Raw genomic sequence first — 6,609 nt, 5'->3', positions numbered from 1 at the left:
TCTGTCGCATTGAACTCCATGGAATGATAATTTTAATAATGACAAATCGATGGCAATATATTGTAACGGTAGGGCCATTACTATCATTGTATATAGCCGTAGAAATATATATATATGTAAATATACCTGGCTCACTTGCTTGTCCTGCGCTATTTATCCCGTTTGCACGCACATCGCTCGCGCTATCTTACTCATTCGTACACCGCATGCGCTGTCTCGCTCACGCCATAAACACTATTTCTCTCACGGTGCCCTCCCACGCGATACCAACCCCCACTGCCGGACCGACGGCGCACAGTAGGGAACGCCGGCCGAATATATAAGCCCGGCCGGCCGAATATATAAGCCCGACCGGCCGAGACATGGGGACCAAATTCCATCCTGCGCTCCGACTCCTGACATCGATCTGACCCGTACCTACTACTTCTCGGAGCCAAGGTTTCGCTTAGCCCTATCGGGTTTCGCCGACTCCTGTCACCACTCCCCGGGCTGAGGTTTCGCTCAGCTCTACCGGATTTTAGTTGCTAAGGGAGAGCTCGACGTGACACTCGGCCCTACCCGCAATACCTAGCCTAACCTGACATTAGCTCATAAGTGCATGTAAATACCGCGCTATGGATATTCGCCGCATGATAGAGATAAGTCTATAATCGCGCCGTAGTACTAACCTGCTAGAAATAAGGCCTGTTAATATTAAGTCCGCTAGTTATAACCACACCGTAATATTAAGCCCGCTAGTCATAAGCTTATTAACTCTAAGTTCGCTAGTTGTAATAAAGTCGTTGACGACTGCACGCCGCACCTGTCTTGCGCTTCTCGCCGCTTTGCGCCAACCGCTTTGCGTCTTCGCTTTGCGTCCCGCACTCTGCTATCAGTGACACCGCATAATGCACGACATCTCTCGGCTCGGCACTCTGTATCTATCTATCTTTCTCTAAATAAACTATCATTTTGCTTCAATCTGTGTTCTCGTAAGCTTGAGTCTCCCCTCCTCTCGAACTCGGACACCGACGAGCCGATTCGAGCGTTGAGCGAAGTGACCGCGTTACAATATCAGCATCAATCTACCATTCACAACTTAACGACAACTCATGTCAATTTGTCATTGTCATTCACAATTATTAACATGTTGATAGCAAATGTTGGCGACAACTTGAAAGCAACTCGTCATCATCGGTATGCTATCTACACTCAACAGTATGTTAACAACAACATGACGACACATATGCCAAATAACGAATGCTACATATACTGATAATATGCCAATTAAATGTTCTGTGCCAATTTCCCTGATAAAAATGACGGACAGAATCGAACAGAAACAAACAAGATTTCTCAGATATCGGTTTCTGTGTATACAGATAAGCATATAGTTTAGCCGATAGAAATCATATCCATTTCTGTCCGATTCTGTCCATAATTTTTATCAGAGTTGTGCATTGTAAATATTTCGAAACAATATCGACAATGTTCAATAGATAATAGAAAATATATAAATTTATTATTTTTGAAACAACAACGTGTGTCCAGAAATATCACATTTTTTAACAAAATGGCAATAAAATTATATCAGAAGAAATTTTTAAACAGATTTCAAGACAACAAACTATATCAAAAACGCTTCTAATATACTACATTACCATTTAATCAAATTTGTATTAATTAATTAGAGAATGTTGTTAAGTTTTATTCATATTTCTATTTTATTTTCTTATTTTATTTTACTATATTATGTATAATATGATTAATATAAAGTTGCAATGTACATACATCGGTTAGTTAGGATAATATATATATATTTATAAGTATAATTAGAAATGAATATTTACAACTTGTACATTTCGAAAACTATATGTTTTTTTGCTGAAAAGTTGCCGTAAACATATGACATCTCATATTATCAACACTTTATTAGTATTGAATTACAAATTAAAAATCTTCATGTTTGAATGTCACATATGTGACAATGGATGTGTGAATTAAATGTCACATATATGTGACAACGGATGGAAATCATTATATACGTTTTGTGGTCGTCATGTTTTCATTATGATGCTCAAGATGAAACGATTAATCATTTGTTGGTGACATGTTGTTGATACATTGCTGATAACATAACATACTACTACTGCTGATACGTTTGCTCTTAAAATTTCGTCAATTGATTGCATCCATAAGCAGGTATATTAAGAGACACGATAGTATCTCGACTGTCAAGTCAACCGAATACTACCGTGTAACTTTATGCGAATTGGCGAGATGCGAGCATTCGATTATTTTAATATCGAATCGATTAAATTATCGATTTAATTAATATCGATTAAATTATCAGATATGAATACCGGCTAAATCAATCAAGTTCTAAATAAGTTTGATCGATAGCTTGAGTTCGACTTGCATAATAAAAGTATTTTTATTTTTCTGCTACGTGCCCCACATGCGGAGATATTGCTATGTAAGTCCGATTTGGAAATTTTTATTTTAAGCGGATATTAAAATAACGATCGAATATAAGAAATCGCCTTCTAGAGAGAACTAAAATGTCGATAATTTATCGCATGATAAATTATCAACATTTATAATTCCGTTCTGTATTACCATATTCGAAATAAAGATATATATATATACTACCATACTTATAATATATATATATATATATATATATATATATATATATATATATCTTTATTTCGAGTATGGTAATATATATATATATATATATTTATAAGTATGGTAATATATATATATATATATATATATATTTATAAGTATGGTAATATATATATATATATATATATATATATATATATACAGGGTGTCCCAAAACTCCCGCATTTGGAGTACATTACGTGATTTTTTATGATAAAAGAAACAACTTTTTCGTTTAGCAAAATTGCGTGCGACAAGTAGTTTTTACAATAAATCAAATTAAAAGTGATGAATAAACGCGCGTATGTGCGTCAGGATCGGCGGGCATTCTTCAGGTCAGCGCGGCCTGAGATTTAATCTTTGATGATTTCACGTACTGTATTGTTTAAAATATAATACAAGTTAACAAAAAGTTGTATTGTTTTCATCCTTTACGTAACGATTTAATAAAAGAATTGTCTGATTTCATAGTATTATCTATAAATAAAAATAAATGTAAATTATATGGTGTATGAACGGAGCATTCTATTATTTTAATTATTTTTTTATTGTCGTATCCGCAATTGCATATGACAATAAAAAAAATACTGAATTTAACGAATATTTATTAATTACATGAGTACGTAATCGAAAAGTAAAAAAATTGATTTTTTTCATAATAGTGTTTAAATAATTTGTTAAATTCAGTATTTTTTAATATTTTTATATGCAATTGCGCAGTAATTAAAATAATAGAATGTTCAGTTCATACACATATTATTTACATTTATTTTTATTTTGAGATAACTACGAAATCAGACAAATTTTTTATTAAATCGTTAAAGAATGAAAACAATACTTATTTTAACTTTTATCATATTTTAACCAATATAATACATGAAGTCATCAAAGATTAACCAGGCCGCATCGGCCTGAGAAACATGCTTCAGCCCTGACTGCTACGCACAAACACGCGTTCATTCGTCACTTTTAATGTGATCCATTAAAAACTACTCGTCACACGCAATTTTGCTAAAGAAAAAAGTTGTTTGTTTCTTTTAACATAAAGAATCATGTAGTGTACTCCAAATGCGGGAGTTTGGGACCCTGTATATATATATATATATATATATATATATACAGAGATTGCGTTCAGAAACGCATCTGTAGTATTCAATAGACTACGTACAATGCCATTCAATGGGTCTGTTCTTTTTAGCTGAACTAGTTGTACTAATTCAGAGTTTATCTTTCTTCTTCCAGTGTAAGAAAGAAAGATAAACTATGAATTAGTACAGCCAGTTCTAAACTATGAACTAGTATATAATATAACCAGTTCAACCAAAAAGAACAGATGTGTAAAGTTATGATTGTTAGCGTAATTAGTTGTGAAATTGTGATTCAAAGTTATTTAATATGACAGAAAGAAATGATTTCTTTGATTATTGTAAAATATTAAATATAAAATATTATGTAACGGATTGAAAGATATCTATTAGATTTGGAAAAAATTTACGGAGACCGACTGGACTCGGGATCCCTCGTCTACCAATCCGACACTTAGTCTGCACGACTACGACGGCTCCTCTCTGTTAGTGTTTATATTCCGAATCTCTTTCATGACCGCTTACGGTCGTCTAATTCTTACAGAATAAATAGTTACATTAAAATAATAATAATAAAGAAAATAATAATAATAATAATAATGATATAATGATATAATAATAATATAATAATAGTAATGAAAATATTAATGAGAATTATATGGTGAAATATAGTGATGAATAAAATAATGCCATAATATCGGAAATACAGGCACATATATGTGAATATTTGATCGAAGGAAAAGATGAGGGGTATAAACTTATTTATATATGAAATAGTAATAAGTATAAACTTATTTATACATGAAATGGAGATGCAAATCAGAAAATATTAAATAGGAATGATAAGAAAATAATGTGTAAACTCAAAGATATACAATTAAAGAATATTAGTATATATATATATATATATATATATATATATATATATATAAAAACAGAGATATTGACGTTGAACATAGATTGACGTAGATGTAATATGAATGAATAATATGAATGATATAACTCAATTAAATAATATAATTAAATAATATAAAAATACCAAATAGTAATAATAATGAGATACGATGTAAATATAATAATTAAATTCTAAGTTATCTCTGAAATTTATATAAGTAGTGATATTAAAACGAAATAAAAATAATATAATATAAGCAATCAATAATATAATATAAGCAAATCAGATAATATAATATAAGAAAATCTAAGAAAATAAATAGTATAATTTAAACAAATTGAATAATATAATATGAGAAAAATAATATAATATAGGGAAATTAAATAATATTCCAAATAATATTAGAAGCAATGATTATCTTAAATTAATATATATATAATATTAGAAGTAAGTTATTAAACTTAAATTTAAATATTAGAATTCTGTGAGTGATTTCTTTTTTCTTTCCTTTTACTTTTTCTTTATAGTTATAAGATTCAGCGGAGACAGTGATTATACTCTCTGACGATTTGGTAACGACTGCCGCGTCTGCGTCCAAGCCGTATCTCTAGGATAGGGCCCGATACAAAGGGGAGAAATAAACAAAGCACTCCTCGACTGAGCATTTTATTTCGTGCTACGGTTATTTATGCGAAAATAGGAAAAGATAAATGGAAAAGAAAAAAAGAAAAATAAAGTTAAGACCTAACATTTTTCAGAGATATTCATTAATGCTTAATAATAAATCTTATTATTGCAAAACGAGAATTCATTTAACGTTTTCATCAGTTAAAATTTCGTTGTACAACGAAAGCCTCTCCGAACTAGCCCTTCGTTGGAAAGTTTATATTAGGAATATTTTGAGTGCGATAAGCCTCCCCTTTGATATAAACTAAAATCGTTGAACGCTCCTTTGTCTCATCTACAGTTGCAGCATCGATAATCGAAGAAAAGGCGATTCGAGAAAAAGAAAATTACGTTATAAAATTATATTTCATTTCAAAAGAAAGCAATAATAATAGTAATAAAATAAAATTATATCTTTTATCACAAGACGAAAGAAAATGAGTTCTCGCTTTATTATTAATTTAATTATTTTAATAATAAAAGTTATAAAAAAAAGAATATATATAGATATATATATATAAAATAATAAAAATGATAAAAGTTATATTAATATTTAGTTAGTCTTAATATTTAAAATCGCGCATGCGTTAACCTAAGGTACCGACTGCATCTACATCATTTCTGATGAACGTCCACAAGTTTTAATTTTCTGCGGACGTTATACTATCTTTAAGTTTATCTCACATCGTAACGCAATGGATGATGTGACGCGTGACGCGCTCAGTGAGAATTCACCTAAGCTTAAGCAGATTAGCCAATCACAGTCGAGAACGTAGGCAGTAACAAATTCATAATGTTGATTTCCTTATTGCTTAAATTTTTTTATATGCCATGACCCTAACAGAGTTATTAAATTTTTGGGGCTACTTTTACCAATTTTGATTAATTTAATTAGCCAATTATTTCAGTGGAATTGACCAATTGTATTTGTTGTTAAATTATAGACAAATTGCGATTGTTCAATTCAAATGGAATAATCAATCGATTATTCCATTATTATTAAATTAATCGGACTTGGTGAAAGTGATCCTTATATTATAATATTTATTTTTTTAGAACTGTTAGAAATGTTCCATGCTAAATTGAATCATATTATTAGATTTAGAAGAATAATCTAATACTAACACTGAATTATCTAGGATTAATACTAAAAGTAAAAATTCAATACTAGCACAAAATACTTCCAACAGTTGCAAAATAAACATATTGCTGAATATGGTCATTTTGTTGCAATTATGTTATGTTTTATTGAAACTTATGAAATTCATTAAATTATTCATTAAATTATTAAAAGTTAATTCAATTTTTAGACAT

The sequence above is a fragment of the Pogonomyrmex barbatus genome, unplaced genomic scaffold (assembly GCF_055798465.1).
Source record: "Pogonomyrmex barbatus isolate J1 unplaced genomic scaffold, ASM5579846v1 scaffold7, whole genome shotgun sequence".
Taxonomy (NCBI): Eukaryota; Metazoa; Arthropoda; class Insecta; order Hymenoptera; family Formicidae; genus Pogonomyrmex; species Pogonomyrmex barbatus.
The sequence above is the reverse complement of the archived record's forward strand: the minus strand, read 5'-3'. Positions refer to the sequence as shown.